The following is a 20,948-nucleotide window of genomic DNA, read 5'->3' on the forward strand; positions in this document are numbered from 1 at the left end:
TCGTAGAGCATCTATGGCAATGACTTGGTCCTTTAATAAAAATATGCCATTGTTTGCCATTAGGGAATTATTATTTCTTGTTCATGTCGGTTTTCCGCTGGTTATTCCTCCATTCACCCCCCAAGCCCTTGTGTTCGGCTCAATTTTCCCGGCTATCCGGGAGTGCGTTTACTGGACCTCTGTACTGCCATGACCATCTTCCAGTAACATTACTAGTGCAGACTGTAGCCACCAACCCCACATGTTACGAGGTTCTTCGATGCTTGCGACGCCGGTCATTTGTCGTGCTAGCCGACTGGTCCACTGGTATGCCTTTGGTGGTGACAGTTTGTTTGTGACAGCAACAGCCGCTTCATGCTGCTGCAGCTACTGTTGTTTCTATTTACTCTTCTTATGGGTCTCATCCGCGTGCTAGCCCTTTATGCAGGGTTATTTCCTCATCCTCCACTCTGTCCAACGTTTACCCAATCCAAAATGCCCTTGCACACTGTGACTTGCAGCTACCAGTCTTCTTTTTCCTTGCCTAGATTACAGATATGTGTGAGATACGGACAGGAAATACTAGAAGCAAAAATGAAGCGGCCGGCGATATAAAAAATAGAAGGGGACGAGAAGCAAGGAAAAAAGTTGTTGTGTGAGAGACTGTTAGACATATTCAGTTCTAGTCATATTGTAGTTGCTTGGAGTGAAAAGCAACAACACTTATTCGGTCACTCACCGGTCGGCTCTTGAACGCAAGCTCTTCTCCAGCTGTTACTGTCACTGCTACAGAGCGACTTCAGTTACCACTTGCCGTATTAACAGATAAACAAATACTGTCGTTTCTTTGCAAAAACCGGAAAGTTCATTTAGACAGAGCTCTAACAAGCAGATGCTGGGCCGCTCGAACCATCTGCGTGCCGCTACAAGAGGCGTTGGCCTGCTAATTCTGCTATTTTCACGAGGAACCATGCTAACTACAACAGATATGGCATACCGAAATCGAGGAAAAACGCCTCTTCAAACACTTCTTAGCGAATATATTTACCCACACAGCATCATAGGTGAGAACGGTCGCAAATAAAATGGGAGACGGGAAAACCGTACCAAAGTATTGCTGCTCGTTGTCCTTCTACATATGTACATCGAGTTGTGATGATGAACCTAAATTGGTAAATGTGTTGCCTAATGACCTCAATAGCCCCTTTTAGCTAACGCTGTTTTGATGATGCGTGTTACATGGTAGAAGAGAATAGAGGATGTAGTCAGCAAGAGCGGGAAAGATACGTGATCGTGTCCAACGAACTCTAGATAATAGGTGCAAAGAAGGTGGATTCTGGCCTCTGATACATACAGCGAGCAGCGGCGTCAGTGACTACATTTGTCTTCATCTTTCTTCGTTTGCGAGGCAAGCGAAAAGACCGCACACGTTCTCTCGTTGCGGACAGCGCAATACTAGCCAACGCGAAAAAGGGGACAAATACGGCCTAAGCCACTTAAAACTACCCCCGTGCCGAAACTTCTTCTGGTAAGTCCGGCGCTTTAGGTTCTTACTCCTTTTCCCTTCTCTGTAACAACACTGAAACGCAAACACAAGAAGTTTTCGTACCATCGCGACCATCACAAACATTGCCATCAGGGTGGTAACGGTGGCCACTACAAACATTGTCACTAGCATCGGAAAAATAAATGTCCCCGTCCCCAAACAGAGTTGCGACTCCTTCTTCGCATCTTTAATCGTTGTGCGCTTTGCTCGTTGCCCTGCTATTCTTGTTGCTACCGTTACGCTGCTTGGAAGTAAGTACTGTGACATGTGGTGGTATTTTTGGTATCGCACACGCGAGCCAGTCTGACCATTCTACTAGCTAGCGGTAGCACTCGCAGCACCACTAGCGTTACTAGTAGTAGTAGCTGTAATAGTTTCTACACTTAAAAAAAAAAAAAGCTTAAGGAATGTTTTATATTTTGCTGCACGGTGAATAACTTTGACGATGTGGTTGAGAGAAGGCTTCTTATTCGAATCTACGTAGGCCTGCAAAAGTTTTCTGGATAATTGCACTGTATTTGTGTCCACGACTGTGCCATTAAAGGAAAACAATTCGTTTAGTAAGCCTGCAGCCCCAGTACTAATCCATCTGATTGTTGCTGTCGAACGAGCGGCTATCTGATTGCCTTCCCTGTGTGGCACTCAGACTTAAGGCACGATTTGGAAAAGCAGGCCAGTTCGCCAATTACGAACTTTAGTACCTCAGAAAACGAATGCTTCTTGGCAGTCAGTTGTCTTTTGGTGATTATTCAAGCAGAACTGAAGCAGGCCATAGCAGGGTCAGATTTCTGTTGGTAATATTATAGCCCCCCGAGTTCTTGCGTTTTTCATTGTTCCGCCTCGTTTCACGGCGATAGTCACTCTAGTTTATTCGTGCTTCAAGCCTACAGCACGGAGATGCTTCTCGAAATTTACCGCCAAATCGAAGCGCACCTTTTCGCCGGTAGTGGTCATAGCCAACCTCTTCTATAGAGATGAACCCAAGGCTAGTAACAGCGAGTCAGCAGACTAGTCGTTCTGGCGCCCAGCCGGCCATCAGCATATAAGGTGATAAGAAAGGCCTTGTAAAGACCGCTATGAAGGAACTAGGAAAGAAAGTTAGAAAAACCTCGAAGGCCATTCTCCGCTCATCCGTGACTATTTTTCTGCCTTTCATTCAGCCGCTCTTTTTCATCCTTTTCTCTTGACTCATCCATGTGCTCGTATGTCATTTGTAGTTGGATAGTCGGCTGCTCTCGCTATGACGACGGATTCTCCTCATGTAATTGAGAGACCTCAGCAGAGCGGAGACACGTCGAAAGCGACGTCGTCTGAAACTGCTACATGATGCAGCGACATGTGTGCCAGCAACGTCTTCTGAACTCGTGTATACCGCTAGTCATTTTAGACGGGCAGGCGGCGAAGGTATCGATACTAACGATGGGTACTATGGCTGCGGTGACCGCAACATCGGTCATAGCAACGAAGAGACCAATGGCGAGAAAGTCTGTGTCACCGTTTGTCTTTTGCGAACTCTACAGCACGCAAGCTATCACCTTGCTGTTACTGTTTGACTAGGAAGAAAACCAGATCGTGGACTCTGTCGGGTAGCGACGCTACTGTCGCCATAGCATAAACTGCTACGGTAGTACCGATGCAGCACTATTATGTTATGCATTATCCTATTCTACGTACTAATACCCTAGTAATAATAGTAGCACTATTCTTAGTACTACGCAGCAGCAATGGTAGTCAGGGAAGATGAAGGGTTCTTCGTTCTATGCTGATACCACTGCTTCTATCCAATTCCTTCCTTTGCCCGACTTCGACGTCGCCCCGCTTGCAGTGCAATGGCCCGAATAGAACAGAGAATACTTACGCCGCTCTGCGCGAAACAACCAAGAGAAGCACTGCCACCAGTGCCTTCTCCGCCTTCAGTGGCGTCGTTGCCCCAGAGGTCTTACACGAAGGGCCTAGACTCGGCAGGCTTAGGCTATTCGGTGACCTTTGGTTTTTCCCTAGGACGTTTGAGGCTGACGCAGGAAGAAGTAAAGCATACTTGGCCGAGTTGGCTGACAACTAACTGACTTGGCGCGACTCGAAGGGTGACGCTTTGAGAGTCCTAAAACTGAAAAGCATCGGCGGACGTAGCGGCCAAGGTGCCGGCGGACAGATTGCAGGCTATACGCCGGCGACAAGGGAATGGTCGAGGAGTGCGAGGAGTTCGCTGGCCTCTCAGCCGTTGCTCACTGCGGCCCTGTCCTATCTTACGCCATTATGCCCTGTCTTTTTCGACGAAATATCCGCTTCTCCAGTAAGACTCCCGGGATCATCGAGCGAGGCTTCAATACTTCCGCTGCTGATGCTTCTGCGGGAAGTCTTGGTCTAGATGGGAGCAAACTCAGTCATCTTTTCGTACACATCTATGGAAATTTTTTATTTTCTCTATACATTCCCAACACCTACAGACCGACGATGCCTGACTGGCTGCCTGCTGTCAGCCTTCTGCCAGTTCTTACTGGAAATAGCAACCATTTATTTAAAGAGTGATAATATGTACGTTGGAATAGAACGCACACGCACCCAAGCTTTCGCTTATGTGTAGGGTAGTGGAGGAATGCTGGTTTATTACCCTGATATCTTGCCGAAGTGCACAACATATGCCTCAACAAGGCACGTTTTCTGTATAGAGAATGCGGTAGTAGATGAGTTTGGGTTGCGGGAGAAAGCATGCATTATGCGTTTCACGATGTTAACATAAGTTGTGTCTTTTGGTATAGAAAAAAATAATTTCAAAAATGAAGACGTTACAACTCACATGTTTCTATAAACGAAACAGCGAGCAAGGTCCCTGAATATGCTATAGGCTACACAACAGTGTCACCATGATAGCTTAACGGGTGACATGTTTGCCTATTAATCTTCAACTTCAAGCCCGAGCATAGACACACTTCGTTTCCTGCTGGAAGCCAGCCGTCTAATGAAATGTCTATATAGCGATAACGGGCGTAAAACTTGAAATATCGAGACCCCTTAATAAGCATCCAGCAAGTAGTTATGATTCTTCCAGATCATGAGGTTTTCCTCAGATAAGATCCGACGACATAATTTTAGGTAGCTGCTAGCGCTAAAATGATGACGTACTATACCGAATTACACTCCTTAGTAATCAGGCTTCACTGTTGCGCAGACACCACATAGTTACTCACAGCAAGCGGCAACAACTTTCATGCAATGCACAGAACCGTGTGTCCCTAGCAGGCGAACTGTTGAAACATCCTGAGTTTCGCTTTCGACTAAAATCAAGCGTCGTCAATGTTCTCAAGTGCGTCCCTCATATGCGGCAAACACTCCCGATTTGTCGGTTTGACTTTTACTTTTTTCCATCCGCATTATAGCTCAAATGATGTTATCTTCAGTATGCGCTTTCATCTCCGTCGTACCCATTGTTTAGTTGTGTTTGCTGGGCAGCCGGTAACAAGCCGCAATTGTTGTCGCTTCTGCTGCTGGTGCTCATTTACTGCACTTTCGAACTAGACAGATAAGCTAGTCCTTGTTTCGTACCATACAAATCTGTGGAAGTTGTCCATCTTTCGGAAAAAAATCGAACGAATCGAAGTCACAGTTAAAATGAGGCCGACGTGGCATAAACGGGAAAAATCCTTTGTGAATGCCGCCTACGCCTACCCGAACTTGTATTTGGCCTCGGAAGGAAGTTTGCCCGACTAATTAATGCCGATGCTCCGCTAAATTGGGCTAGCATTATTCGGCTTGCGAACAAGCAAAGGTTGGGTGAACGGAAGGACTAGAAATGGGAAGAGGAACTGGTTATGGTAGTTCATCTATTTAGCAGAAGAGATTCTAACTAGCGAAGGCAGAGCTAAAGCGAGAAAGAACAGAGAAAGCTGAGAGGAAAAGAACAAATAGTGTGTACGTCAGCAGACAGTAGATACGGGCAGAAAATCGCTTTACCTTTTGTCGAAATCTTCGCTCCCAAATAAAACGAAAGAACCACCTGGTTGTAATGTCTACATTTTGCTGTATCCGTTCGTATAGGACAAATTTCAGTGTTTGTTTAGTCTGAAGATTCTGCTACGAAGTAAGGACTGAACTCGAAAAAAAAAAACAAATCAAACGTAGTGTACCAAAGGGTTCGACTATGGACATGGCGGCTATAACTTTGCCAATTTGCCATGTACACGGTACTCTGTACCGCACAAATTATGGCGGATAATTCCACGGGTTGGTAACACGAGTTCGTTTCTCGACTTCAACGATATTAACTGCAAATTGCGTCATCATCCTAAAATGATAACGTTAATGGTTTCTGCTAAAGGTAGGGTAAGGATTCGCCCATCTGTTGCCTACATCCGGAACTCGGCTCGATCCTTACTACTTTGGAGCCCTGTGTACTGTTTAGGAAAACATATGTAATCTTAAAAAGATTCGTCGTCAACCAGCTTTGAAACAACTACCCTGTCATCGTTACGGTGTTCGCCTTCTGCGGTTAGATTTTTACTTCTGTTCCAAATCAGCGAGGCACATAAATCAAATACTGAAAAGAAGGCTAGCTGGTTGGGCAGCTGTTGACGGCTTGAACTCAGTCAGGCCCCTAACGACACCCCCGAAGCCACTGCGCGGGGTTAGCCAGCCAACTCACGAACGCACTCATGCTCAGACGCTGGTGCAGACAAAGCCATCAAAAGGCGAAGCTGGGTGGCGATGCGGTTCCTATTGCAACAGCAGGGTTAGCATCGTCAGCTGTTTTAGTGAGCGACACAATGAGGACGCAGCCCGGCCGTGCGTCACGAATGAAGTTCAACGGAAGAAGAAAGCCCTGTTTGAAATACTGAACAGACAAAGGAACATACAGCCTAAGGCGTTGGTTGAAATCTCGCAATAGCCTGCAACTCGGGCTCAGCTCGCATTGCTGACAAAGGCAACCCGCTAGCCGGGTCAGTCCGAATCTAAGGAACTCGAGCCGAGCTCAGCCTAGCCTAATACAGTTTGCAGCGTGCTATTCGACACAGAGACGCACACTCAGTCCCGACGGGACAGCGTGGAATCCAGTCTCCTGCGTTTTCTTTCGCTTGCCCTCACCCATCTATTCTTCTCTATCTCTTTCTAAATGTACAAAGCCGGGTTTGTAAAATCTGTCCCTCTGCCGTGGTATGAGAAAGAGGACAAGGCTTGATGTTTACTGCCCACGGCCCTCGGTACACTGTTTTTTTTACTCCAGTGTTTCTGTGTTTGCCAGAGAAAATAAAAGAACAAGGAGAGAGAAGGAACCGGTTCGTACTTGTTGCCTTAAATCTGCGCTGCAGCGGACCACCATCAGAACTGGTAGTGCAGGTTGTTCTATCTACCCTCCTCATTGGTACTTATCCTTTCCGAGCTCCGTGTATGAATTTCCCTGATTGCCATTTGACGATGGTTGGTGAAGGCAGCATTTCCGAGGAATTCGCTAGTGACTGGCTGGCAAGCGTGAGCTTGGTTAGTTTTTGGGTTAAAATTGGTATGTTTTGAGGGGTGTTAGCCGAGGCGGCTTTCGTCCTCTTTGTCGAACGCACAGGACGTAAATAAATAAAGACAGGCTTGAATAGTAGCTAGGACAGATGCAGTAAGAACAGTAGAAGCGACCATATGGGGCAACAGGAGGAGTTTTCATTCATGCCTGCTGCTAGCACTGGCTTTATCCCATGAGACACGATACAATTATTCAACCGCCGTATTGCCGACGTCTCCAAGTTCTCCTACTCCACGATGCTTCCGTTTGCATGGGCTATGATGCGTTGGTAAAATCATACCGTTACTGCAATCGCCTGAAGTTTTTTTCGACCGCTGTTTGAAGCAAAACATTGATTGGCTTCAACTAGCAATCGCAACAGAAGTGAGGATAAAGGCTCGGAAGCGGTAGCCGATCCATAGCCAACTGCAATGTGACGGTAGTGAAACGTAGACGAGTGTAGTGAACAAAAGTGCTGCTTTCAGTCATCACATACGGCTGACAGCGAATTGTGAATTGGGGGCCACAAGTTGAGCACCAGTGCGATGCAATGGGAAATGACAGCAGCTGCGCAAGGCAAAGCCCATAGCTGTTGTCCATGCCTCGTCTACCAGAAGACCACTGTTGGCAGTTTGTTTCATTTCCTGCACTTATTTGATTAAATGCATGAAGCTAGCGTCGATGTTTGACGTGGAGCTGGGGGGTCGGAATTCCATTGGGGCTGTCGCAGCAGGCAATTCACCCAGCATTGGCAATCGTTCGCTACAACCCTATCTAGCTAGCTAGCTATAGCCAGTCCTTGTGTTGTTTTTGAAGGGCGTCTCGCTAATGCCGAGAAAGCTGGTGGAATAGGCGACGCGGCAATCTCGCTCCGCATCACTTCGTTTCTTCCATGAAAAGCAACTAAGGGAACAACTAAGTCACTCTTTCTATTCGTCACGATTTTTCAATGATTTTGCTATCGAGATGACGGCAACATCTCGCAGTAGAACTGGGAGTCTACGTAATAAGTCAGCACTTCTCCCGACACGTACTGCCAACCCGGCAGACGAGGATGGCACGGCAATCGGTGAGAAGTATCCGGATGAAAGAACGGCTACGCCTCGTATGCGATAGCTAGGTTCTCTGCATACGCCAAAGTGCGTGAAGTGTGCGCAAGGCCGTAGTAATAGTCGCCGTACTAAATGGTAGCAATATTGGTAATGGTATGGCATACACGGGAAATCCTGTGAAAACTGCTAGATTCAGCCGAAAGAGATGGTAAAACCACAGAGCGTCCGAGCACCTGAGTAGAGGGGTAAAGCGACTGGCTAGCCTTGGATGCGCCGCAAAACGAACGGAAACAGTTTCCGGAAAAAAAGCGTTACAGAGGTGCTAGTCCCGAAAAAGCTAGCTAGAGGTATAATGAAATATGAGAAAAAATCACTAGGGGCTATGTCCTCTTAATGGACTTCCCACTTCAGTTAATATCAATAGTGTGAAAAGGAGAGCTGCAATGAAACGATGGAGGGGTAGGAAGAGGTAAAGCAGAAATCTCCCAAATCTCCCCTATACTTCCCACCGTCTTCCCAGAAAACTACAGATGAGACGCCTAGAACTATGCGGTGAACTCATCTGTCCGCGTGCCCACAAAACTAAGCATAATCGACGCATACCTATGTTGCGCGGTCGCTACGAGCTTCCAGCTCCAAACGTGGAGACGCAACAGATTGCGCGTGAGCAAAGCGAATGAAGCTGCACCAGGCATTGTTTGCCATTTCATTGGTATTAGATGTTCAGTCCTGCGTATGGACTTTTGTCTTCGTTAGTAGCGATAATGATGGCATCAACAAAACTATATGCTAAATTAACACTGCGTATAATGGGACCGTCGATGAGATTTGCATTAATACTGTTCACCCAGCCGCCTATGCTCATGTAAGTGGTAAAGGTCAAGTAACGAAGCGGATTTTAGTAGATATTTCCAATAGTGCTTGTTGAAAATCGCCTATTGCTGACGATCGATGATTTATAATTTGTTTCTGTAGGGCTGGATAATTAAACTAGATAAAAGAAACTGTCATCATAAAACCTACAGGGGCAGAATAAAAAAAATTTTTAAATATCCTTCGTTGAAATTCGATAATAGACATATATTTGGTGCAAGTGAAAGAGGATTTCAATGCCACAATAGAGCACCCAGGAACGCTCGTTTGTTATGTAGTGATATCATATTTACGGTATGTACACACAGATAGATCTGCACTGCGAGTAGGAATCTAACCCGTCCTTCTTACATTTTCCATTGTTTCTGGTAAGTTATTATCTTCAACACGAAATGAGAACCATATGCTCATCGTTCTATAGTATACCGCCTTATGATGCCACGATGATAATTACCGTCGGTTTCACGTGCAGGCCTGTAGGTAAATCTCTACAACAATAGAGGTCTTTCGCTTTCGCAGAACCGAGCCCTTATTACACCAAATAAAGGAAAGGAAAGGAAAGTAAATGAAGTAAACTTAGTGAGTCGTAGCTCTATAGAAACCTGTTCCAATGCCGAAAATGTTTCCACGATTACTGCAAGACTATAGCAGCCATATATAGCCTGACATTCATATAGTAAGTAGCTATTACTGAAAAAGGGAATTAGTCACCCCATAACTTCTGGATTCAGCTCCCTAAACTTATCCTTTTCTTCACCATGCCTACTAGTCGAAGACTAGCTATACAAAATCGCCTAAGGCTTGCTTTGCCTTAGAGGCAAAGACAGCAACGCTTTGTGGTTTTTGGTAGGACGGAAGCTGGCTTCTCTGACCGAAATATAATCCCGATCAAATTGCTGCACTCTTTAGCTGTATAGCCAGTCAGCTCCCAGCAACGGGCAGCCATACGCAGAGAACGAGCGCCACAGAAAACAGTCTGTAGCTTGACGAACCTACCACGTCTCCGTGTGTCCCTTGCCCACAGGATTGTAAGTAGCACCTCTCTTTTCGTATTTGCCGCCTCACTCAAGTCTATCGGTATAACGAATATACGGTCGTTACCTTCTTGCCGAATACCGCTTGCAGTGCGTCGGTAAGGCAGCAATATAGGCAGCAGCAAGAACTCTAATAGGATTACTACGATATTGCTTCTAGTAGACTACAATGTATCGCCGAGTCATAACGAGCGTTGGAGAGTGGGGTCAGCAAATCAATCATGGGATATCCCGTCACGGATGAATCGACAGACGAAGCAAGCTGCGGGAAACACCAGGCATTGGCAAGTAACTTTTCGCCAGTGTGGCAGGGCAAAGCCAGATTGAACAGCGGTCCCATCACAACACCCCAGGGGTGGATCTTCTTCCTGCGAGCGTAGGAGCGCCGTACCGGTAGGGTGGCAAGCATTGCCCTTCTTTAATGGGGGGTTTCATAGTGATGCTCACGGCAGTAAGAGCATCTGACTATATGAGAGAAAAGGAATCAACTAGAAAAAAAAGTAAAAGCAGGAGGAGGCAGATCGGAGCCAGAATATCCGTAATCTAGAGTGTAATATCGTCAGCCGACACGACGTTGGTGGCGACTGATTTGTCGTTGATTCTGAGTGAGTTCTGATGTATGCTTCCGCGACCGTCCTTGATCTAGCCAAGCCATACGCGATTCAATCATGGTACTTGACAGCGCCTCCCTCGAGAAGCTCAATCAGCTCTATTAGCCGATCAGTAATGTCAGCAGGCGAAGAACGATTGCAGCTTGTAAAAAAGGGCCGTCGGGGTCACTTGGAGAAGGAAAAGCGAAGGACGGAAAACCCGTCGCCGCTGCTCCTCCGGCTGTAGGCAAGTAGGCTAAACGGGCCAGGCTATCGTCCAACGAACAAGTGAGGGAACAAACAAGTAGACGAGTCGGATACGGGCGGTGCCGACAGCAGCAGCGACAGAGGTGGATCCTGAACAAGGGCGAGTGGCGTATGCCGGTGATGGGTCCTATACGAAAACACTTAATCTTGTCAGGACACCTGTCGACGTACTTCCTCAGAAGAGGCTATTATCGTTGCTGCAAGCAAAGTCTCACAAGTTCTCGTAAGACTCATTGTCGAGTTATTTTGTATTCTAATGCTCCGCTGGCAACCGATAGATGCATTGTCATAGCAATACCATATACCCTTGGCCCTTTTCGGTACCATTCGTTCCTTAGATCTGGCAGTGATATGTGCGCCTCGTCATTTTTGGTTTTGTTGGTGCCGCCCACAGCTTTGGTCCATGGCTAAAGCGGAGGTACCGGACACGGCCCCCGTTCACAGGCAGTAGCAGCGGGGTTTGCAACCGCGGGGGTTATTAGTAAGGCACATTTGAGATTGATTAGATTACACATGCTAGTAGCAGTGATAGTAGGCAGAATGTTAGCAGTGGTCGTGTAAAAGGTCAATGTGTGCTTGTCGTTCCGTTCGTACGTCCGTTGGCTCGCACTCGGTGAAAAATAAGAGAGGGAATCATATAGCATGGCGCTAACGTTCTATAGTTTGATATGATAGCGTTTAGTGTTATCGCTGTACATTGTATGAAGACTGAATGAGCTCAGTTAGCAGCCTTCAGCTTTATCCGCCGTTTTATATTCCCAAGCGTTGCCGACTACTCGCTAGAGCCATTTACGATTTCCCTGGCGACTGCAACAACAGCACTAGCAGCGGCCATAGTATCACATAATAGCTGCTGTAGTAGCTGTGCCTGCGGTGGGCGAATTGAAATTCGACGTGCCTGGAATGTCCACCAAGACACGGCCGCAGGCACCCCGCAAATGGCTCCATGACTGAGTTTCCCGTTGAATCCAATCGACTCGCCTAGGAGTTCTGCCTCCCCACTGTCCCCTGTGGGCCATGATGCTTCAGAACGTGTGTCAACATATCTGCCGCTACTATTGTGGCAAGTCCAATTCAACACTACCAGTCTCGGTCTCTCTCTCTGCTTGTCTGACTACGATTTAGTGGGCATTCACTTCTTGATTCGGTAGAGACTCACATCTTCCTGTAGGGTGCGGCCGGGTATCCTCATACGACTGATCGCTCTGGCTTGCTAGCAGTTTGTGTTCGCATGGAAAACCTAAGAGGAATGGTGCCCAGAGACGTGTTTCAAGAATAGTCCTTGATGCAAATTGACCTCTAGAGATGGAAGCTAGATGTACAGCCGTGGGTATACACGTGGGTACACATGTCTCACTAAGCCTCAAGTAAGGACTATGCCGTACTTGGCGCAACTCGACTGAGTACGCGATAGGTTGGTGGCTCCGTTCTGCTATCTGGCGTCAATCGGCCTGTGCACACTATGGATGTTTTCCAAATGCACCTGAAAGCGTAAACAACGATGTGCCCAGCCCAGCCCGGTGACTTGCTGTAAGGTATAACGGGGTTCAAGCACTGTCTCTCCACGTTTTTGTGTCGGCATTTTTGGGGCGCAGCCATATTCCACCCTCTGGCTACTCTCTAGTGGTGACGACTCTGACGTCGAGCTTATCCGACGATGCTGAGGTGTATGGTCCTGTGCGCTGTATCTTGTCACAAGAATTACATACAACTATATGCTAACTTTCACCGTCTGACAGCTCTTATAGTACGCTTCTGCAAAAGTTGGTTATTACAACAACAGACCTGTTTGAATATACAGGCAGTGCTATAGCCGCACTGATTCATATTCGCGTCACGGGAGTGAAGTCCTCGCTGAAACAGGCCCAGTCACGGATTAGAAGATAGGTCCGTGTCTATCTAAGCCTGGTATACTGAACATGAGCGTTACCAGGTGAGCTGATATGTGTGTACCTAATGACTGACCCATAATTCGGGGTGGGGCGCAAGTTTATATTTTTCAAGGGTTTAAAGACTCAGTTTGGATTTACTTTTGAGTCATCATCCTTTCTTCCACAGATAGATACTGCACGATAAACATATGGAACTGTAAGAGCAGTGGGAGTCCTTTGATCAGCCCTTAATTTGACTCAACCCATGATGCATAGCAGTGCTATCTACAGCGGAAACGAGATCGTACTCAGAGCGAAAAGATAAAACGAACTAAAAGACATCAGCAACAAAAAAATGACTCCTCAACTGACGCACCTTTTTTTGTGCAGACAGCCGGGAAAGCCTCGATTCCCCCCTCCTCCCCTGCCTCTTCAGTCTAGCCGCTAAATCTAGCGAGTACCATCCTCTGAGGAAAAATTTACGTTGCTGTCGTATCTTTCTGCATCCCTCCTTAGCGAAGTATCTGATAGTCGAATTGAAGACTGAAGATAACCAAAAACGTCTGCAGTTCGCTGGCAGCTAAAGGGAAAACAGTGAGAATGGTCCAGCAAATGACGCTAAAATCACTGGCGAACACACAAGGGAATAGGACTAAAGACAGCGAGAAGAGGTACACGTAATAGAGCGTCATTTTGTTGAATGCCTTACTCGCGTTCCGGAGGCATGATTTGGTCACATGGCCTATGAAGCTCTAGACTGCTCACACTAGACGATGATGAGGTTAGTGATGTTGTTTTATCGCTGGGTGAGAGCGTATAGCTATACAGACCAACCTAAAAGATGCGAACACATCACCCGACTTTTTTTTGTAAAGCGTCATCGTGTCCATCGTCGTTCTGGTCACACCAGTTCCGCCGCAACGCCGTCACCTGTACTTGCGGAATGGCTAACGGGACGACCAAAAAAAACGACGACATTTCCGTATTTCTACAGCGGTATGACTGGACTTCGCACTGCGGTTCAGACGGCAGCGTTCTTTTACAACGATGTCGATGCCCGATGACGATGTAGACGACAGCGACGTCGACAACGAAAACGACAGTGCGTGGGTGCCTCTGCGCATCGTCATATCTTTAGCATTCCATTCCTTCACCCCCTCTGTATTTCCTTATTTTTTCTCTCACACCTTCTGTGTTTGATGTCCGTCCACTCCTCATTGGCGTTGCAGCTCGCCATTCTTCCCTCCCTCTTTATTTGGTCGGCCGGCGGGCCGCTCTGTTTCGTGCATATCTATGAGTATGATATGGAACCGGGGCGATCGATTGACTGGCTCGCTGGCTGATACTGCTAATGAGTACAAAAGGAAGGCCGGCTCTACGAGTACTATAAGCTGTATGGCATCATGTCAGAAAGAGATACAGTGGGCAAAGAGGGCAAATATAGCAGGTAAAACGCCTCGGCACAACGGTAGAAAATATATTTGTAAGGACATTGGGATAGAACAGCCCGGACAGGTAGGAGGCATGTAGGAAAGAAAAGCATGCATAGATCGACATCTTGTAGCCACTCCACAGCCGTCGCCTCCTCCGTAAAAGGAGAGGAATAGCTGAAGTCAACATCGCTGGAGGGCTGCGTCAGTATGCTTCCAGCACAGCTTATGGCCAGCAAAGGCCCAGCGTACTTTACAAACCCTTATTTTCCTTACCGTTCAACCGTCTCTTACGTCTATCTCGCACTCACTCCATGTGCCCTATTCGCTGCTGTTCGGGCTCTTGCTGTTACTACTCGGGCCCAAACATAGGGGCACTTCGACCCCACACATCGCGAGAAAGAGCCAGCTGATAATTTCGCCTGTCAAAGGTAGTAGCAGCCAGTGTCGCTTTCAACTGAGAGGCCCAACTGATGGCAAGAAAGCAACCCATACAGCCAACACGGTAGAGCAGCGAGACAGCGGGTCGATCGTGACCGGTGAACCTATAGACAGGCACCGACCATTCTAACGTTGTTGCGTAAAGCGACCAAGTGGGTGAAGGAAGGAGTAGGAAAATTGCACCGAAAAAGTGGGGAGAACTGGCGACATACAGGAGAGGCACGGTCTGAACAGCGGCAGCTGGCCGATGCCTAGACGGATGTGACATGTCACGTTGCACCCGCCATCAACCAGCAGAGACGACTGATGTTTCTATACTGTTGGATGTCTTATACGCGTTGGGGCTTCGTTTCGAACTCTGTACGTGAAGCAAGAGGTCCCGTTAAGTGAAGCCAGTCTGTTATATCTGCCAGGTTTCTTTCCATGGCGGACACAGCCGCAACACACAAGGCCAACATACAGGCGTAGCAATACAGGTTTTTTTTTTTTCTCTGTCTCTCTCTAACGAAGCCGAGAGTGAAGTCTTTCAAAAAGAGGATTAGGGAGGCACTTCGTTGGGCCATCAAACAATGATGGCAAGTCGCTCATGCAATTCTATAGAAACAGCAAGCCAACAGGATTGTAATTTTTGGGCCGGATCGACGTATGACTGAGTCGTATGCGGGCTGTGAACCTGGCACTCCTTGGAAATGTAGCGATAAGAGACCACTGCCCCTTTTGCCAATGCCTGTATCAGCAGCCGCCGCGACGAGCATCAAGACGAATCGCATCTTGTAGATGTCTTGCTGCATGTAAGACGCTACGGGACTGAAAATCGTAGCGTAGCTCGTGTGCCATTGTGAAGTAAGTTAGTGACCTTCAACTATCCGCTGTAATAATCTCAACGACAAGCTCTTTCCTTGGATAATTCTTATAAAGCTTTAAGAAACTTAATTCTTTTATTACGACCTTTTTCACGCGATAATGTAATAAAGAACACAAACTTGTGTGAAGGTTTTCTTTTATGCTTCAATATCTTATTAGAACTACAACGAAGACTGCCTAAAAAAACTACCTTTGAGTTCCCAATACGATTGTATCCATATTTATATACATGAGCAGCGAGAGGTAAGCCCCATATTCCATGTTTTATTCGACGTTGTGTATTGCGTCTCTACTTATAGATTAGCATCACGAGGTCAGTCACGGGGGCTTGTTTTTCGTACAAAGTCCCTCATAAAGTTTTCCTCTCGATTGGGACCATTTGCAAAGTACAAGCCTTGCACCATGCCATTACAGGACGACAAGCTAATCTGTTTCGTTCGCACAAAAAAGAAGGTCCTGTTGTCTTATTTAGTATTACTCAGTTAGCGATAAAAGAAAAAAAAACAGAAACACCGTCTTTTACAACATATGTATTGTAAAAGACAATGTATTGACAATTGTCAGTGCTGCCATAAGGATTACAGGCAGTTGCACAGCAACAACAAGACAGATGCACACTCAGCTCTGCGTGAAAGGCACGGCGACGTAGGTTAGGCTTGCAGTGTTAGCCGCCGTAGGAGGCGACTCTATGTTATGAGCACGTGTGCAAAAGCCTTAATGGAGCGTCTAGACGTGGCTAGATCGAAAAGATGCGGGGAAATGAATATCTATCCGAGGGTATTGTTTCTGCTAAACTAATGTTGTAATACGGATAGATATGGAACCGGAGCTAGATTATATGGCAAGGGCAAAAGGGAGTATCTTAAAGAATCCAACAGTCCGCAAGCCGGAAGCAGCTTCTGTTGATTCGCAGTACTCACGCCTAGGTGTTCCGAATCGAACCCTTGCTATTGGTTTCAGTTGAATTTATACTAGACACGATCGTTTGCCACTTGAAGGAGTGCCTCGCAATATGAGACAACGCACAACTGAAGTGCTGCTATGGGAGCTGCCGATAAAGGCTTAAGGGGGCGTACGAAGACTAGAACCGACAAAAAATTAGAATGCTTCACCTGCTGCACTGGGAATATAAACTCCGTTACACAAATTCAGGTGCGACAAAATCAACAGCAACAGCAGCAACGATCCCGGTTGGAACCAATTGCAGCGGAAAGTTCACTGGTAATAACTTCAGCCAAGGTTAGGCGGGCGATTGAACGGCTAGCGCTTCTGTCTGCGTCTTATGCTGTTATATTCCACGCTATATTGTCCTAACGTTACTCTCTCTCTAAGTATACATGTGCCTTATTTTATCTCTTTTTTCAAAATCTTTCACGCTTTTCCACTCTATAATCTGTCTACCGTGTGGCTCTCCTACTTCGTCAATTACTTTTCCCTTTTCATTTCCGTTACTTTTTTCCTTTTTTCTCTACTTATTTATCGCCCGTGTCAGTTGTGCGACCGTCTACTGCCAGAATGTTCCTTTTGGTGAGCTGCACACCTCAGGGATTCTGGTCAACGGCTTGCACGGGTCCGTTTGCGGAATGTTCCTTTCCGGTGACTGCAAATTGGTAACCGTGGAGCTGCCAACTTCTTCTAATGAAGCGAGTGGAACCGACCCGGATCAGATGAAAGCAACGCAAATAGGACGTAACAGTGGAGCTGAATCCAACCACGTGACGGCCGATATCTGTGGCCAATGGTGGGCCACAGCGAGCTAGCGTTTTTAGTCTGTTCAAGAAGGAGGGACAATACGTTGTAACAGTTCACCAGCGTTTAATGCTTCATTCGGATTTCTCCCTTCCTTTGTGTAGTCTCAACGTTAAATCTCTAATGCTGGCCAGCAAGCGCGTAGGCCTATCCACTTACTTATGCAGTTCAGCTTGTGAAAGCAGGATGGATATTTTTGTGCGACACTCAAAAGCACTGTAGTAAAGCCGTAATTGTCGAAAGCTATTTTTCAAGAAGCGCTTCTTTCACTTGCTACTGGTCGCGTGACACGGATGGTCAACATTAACAGGGGCCGTGACGAAAATTGGTGACCAGCAGCCTACTATGCGTCGAGCGTGTTGTGTGTACCATTAGGTGAAATCCTTTTGGAGGATTACGCTGGTTAAGACGGCACAACAGTCGATTTCCTTCAAGCCAGTCTCTTTTAAAGCCACCCGAACGACAGATATCGCTTGGCTATGCTGCCCTAGTTGCAACCAGGCATAGTACAAAGGCCTCTGTGCGATACATATCTGTCGGCATTGCGATACTTCTGCTATACGATCCTAATAAATAAATAACAGTACTAAGCAATTGCCTAGTTCACTCGGGCATTTCTCCCCACCAGACCTCTAGCAACAGTAGTTGAGTCATTCATCTGACTGAAAACAAAAAAAGCAATCTTTATTATATCGCATTTTTATTTTGCTTTTTCGAGAAAAACGAACAAAAACTAAGATTTTCGAATGTAACTTAGCCCAGCCTCTTAGGCCATTTGATCTCCGAGATAACGTTTCTCTGAAGAATACGTACTGCCATGTAGAAATGGTGTTACATGTTATATGTAAGTAGTGCTACTGTATAAAAGTCCAGATTGCAAATCCCTGCCATGTCCAAAACGTCTTTTTTTTAAGTTTTGGTGTACGCAAAGCAGATATGGGCTTACAAATGCTTTTCAGACAGCTTTTGACACGTATAACTCCGTCAACAAAGCAAGACGAACCAGGAAGAAAACATCCGTCCCTCAGCTATGCTATCAGCAGCTGAATCAACTTCTTAGACGCTGCGGACAAGCAGTGAAGGAACACGGTGCCAATGATGGACTTTTTGTTTTTGACCGCCGCCACCGCTTATGCAGTATCACACACAAGAATCCGGCACACGCTAGATTAGAAAAGACCCAAATGAAGACGTGTACCGACAAAGGAACGCTGCTGACCCAGCTCGACCCTAATCGACTCGACGCGACCCAATGACCTAGCCCCGAAATTTTAAAATCAACAATTGAGAAAAACGCGAGCAAATAAGAATGAAATCGAATGAACCTACCAAGCAACTAGCGATTAAATTAAAGACGATTCAACTGCTCCGTTCAGTCCCACCCTCAACTATCAACTTCACAGCGCTCTGCGACTGTAAGATGCGCAGTTGAGAGACGCTAGGAACAATGGCAGGGATATGGGATTGGGTGCGAGCCTGCTTCAGCTACAGAATAAATGTATCTGGAATTATGACCATGCGGCTAGGACCATGTCCACAGTGTTTCGAATAGCTGCTCGATGAAAGGCAACAGCGCGGGCGTGGGCCAACGCACCATTCTAAGTAGCGCGTCGCTCGAATCGATGAATCTACTGCGTCTGAATTTCGCTGGCGTTGCCGCGGCCTCGACAGGGAAAGGATGAAGGAAGGCGATATAAGTGGGGAGCGCGCCAAGGCCAAACGGAATAGTCACACATTTCTCTTTTTCAGGGGTTCAACAACTCGTTCATTTTGAATTTTTCTTGAATTTGAAATAACAAACTTTCTCTCCATGTGGCAGTATAGCGGCATGCAAAATCAACTATTGTCGCACAGCGAATAGGTGCTTCATTGCTTATAGCGAACGAACTACAATTACAATGCATATTTACATTGGTAGCTGGCCGATGGGTATTCCCTTTTTTAAAAGAGACTTCAGCGATAAGATGATGAAAACGATTTTCCTCCTGCCATCGACCCAAATAAATGTATTTACTATTTACATAGAAATTCATAGCGACTATAACTTCACTTAATGCTTGGTGATATATTATTATTTCCGACACACCTGTACGTTTGAACCAGAACTAAGTATTAGATAATCACACCTGATTTATTATGTAATAAACTTCATGAAAAATTCTTGACACAATTGAATCAACCACAAAAGAGCTTTAATCAAAGCGCTGCACGCAATATTGAAGCATAATTTAAGACCTAATGACGAAGATTTACATGATCTGCCTGGTCGAGAAGACAGCTAAACAGTCAGTATGCCTAAAAATGCACTCAAATAAATTTAAACTCCAAGAACACGCCCTGTAATGTGTTCATTTTTGCTTGTCGTTCCATCATCTGCTATGCAAAGATGGCAAAACGCTGTGACAGGAATCCTGCAGTCGGTCTTTTCAGGTCGTCCACCATGACGTACACTTCGGTCGCCCGCTTGTTCACTAGGTTCTGGCCTATTTCGGTGGTTCCGACCTATTACGAAATGACAGCTAGCTAGAGCCGACCCGAGTTGTTCCCTCTACTATCCACCATTCCAACCCACAACCCATGTCATACTGTGTGGACTGCGTTGCGCCGTTGTATCCCCAGGGTACAGCCCTCCACTGTTGGAACATTCGACTTTGATCACGCGCGCGTTATTGAACAGGTATTGGGGAAGAGGTCTGGGTAGAAGTCTCTGCGGACGCAGAAAGCGTAGCAGCAACATCAAATCTACACAGTTCATTTTTCCCTTTTTGCTGCTCCCCATCTTTCTCTCTGCTGATCTTTCTTCGGGGGGGGAGGGGGAGGGGGGGGGGGCAGAATTCCCCAATGTTCGTGCTGTGCAACCACGAATCCCATCTCCATTGCTCCCTTGTTCGCTCGCTATTCTGTTCACTTACTTTTTTATAGAATATCGAACTTTGTTAATTAGTACATTATAGATTTTCGCTGGAGAGCAATGGCAGCGCAAAACGGAGGTAGCATGAAGGTCCGGGGGAAGGCGACCCTCACGGCAAACCTGCACATAAGGTCGGTCGCGGCCAGCGGTCTAGCTATGTCTCGAACGGCCACTGCCAACTAAGAAAGCTTCTGGCTCGTTTGGCATTCTTTCGATTCACTTAGGCGGGCTGGGGATTCGGAGAAAGTCGAAGCTAGCGGAGATCCAAAACTACCAGCTGGCTTGCGTTTCAGCACTTTTGCCAACGGCTGTGTCCTACCTAAGTGCGTTCGATAAAACTTTTCCTGTTTTTCTACTTGGGTGAATTATTACCAGTACTCGACCCCGGTGGACGTCGTGGCTGTGGCCGCCACTGCTGCCATGGCTCTCGTCATAGATCCACTAGTTCGGTTTACTTCCTCTACCATCATTGCCTCCAGTGTGTGGGGTATCTATGAGAACATCAGACCCAACTGCTATCGTATCCAGCCTCGGGCCATGACTGGGCAGGCTGGCAGACTGCTCGACTTTAGCAGAGAGACTTCTCCCAAGTACTTAGCCGCCATTCACCACCCGCTGGCCCTAGAAATAGCAATCGGGAAGCGGGTCTTCCGCTATATTATGAGAGGGGCATATGGATCCAACTCGACGCACGTGGACGCGGGTGATCCGCACCAATCACTCTTTAGTGTAAGCAGCCTTGCAGCTTCACTGCACCTCGATGAAGGGCAGATGGGCAACTAGGGTTAAGTTGAACTGCTGCGCCTGCTGTGGGCCTAACCTGCCGCTGGGGTGGCAGGCAGCAACTTTACCGATA

The 20,948-nt window shown here is 46.8% G+C and overlaps 1 protein-coding gene and 1 long non-coding RNA gene across 11 annotated transcripts in view; one reads left to right on the top strand and one right to left on the bottom strand.

Moving 5' to 3' along the window:
* Positions 1-2,127, bottom strand: part of LOC147758190 (uncharacterized) — a 63,291-nt gene extending 61,164 nt beyond the window's left edge. The window contains exon 1 of the long non-coding RNA XR_015317585.1: positions 1,334-2,127. This is a non-coding gene — a long non-coding RNA (uncharacterized LOC147758190). The remainder of the gene's footprint in view (positions 1-1,333) is intronic.
* The window catches only part of LOC111255482 (band 7 protein AGAP004871-like), a 376,186-nt gene that overhangs the window by 209,929 nt on the left and 145,309 nt on the right, over positions 1-20,948 (top strand). The gene's annotated exons all lie outside the window — the stretch shown is intronic.

The sequence above is a fragment of the Varroa destructor genome, unplaced genomic scaffold (assembly GCF_002443255.2).
Source record: "Varroa destructor unplaced genomic scaffold, Vdes_3.0 BEIS01000001.1, whole genome shotgun sequence".
Taxonomy (NCBI): domain Eukaryota; kingdom Metazoa; phylum Arthropoda; class Arachnida; order Mesostigmata; family Varroidae; genus Varroa; species Varroa destructor.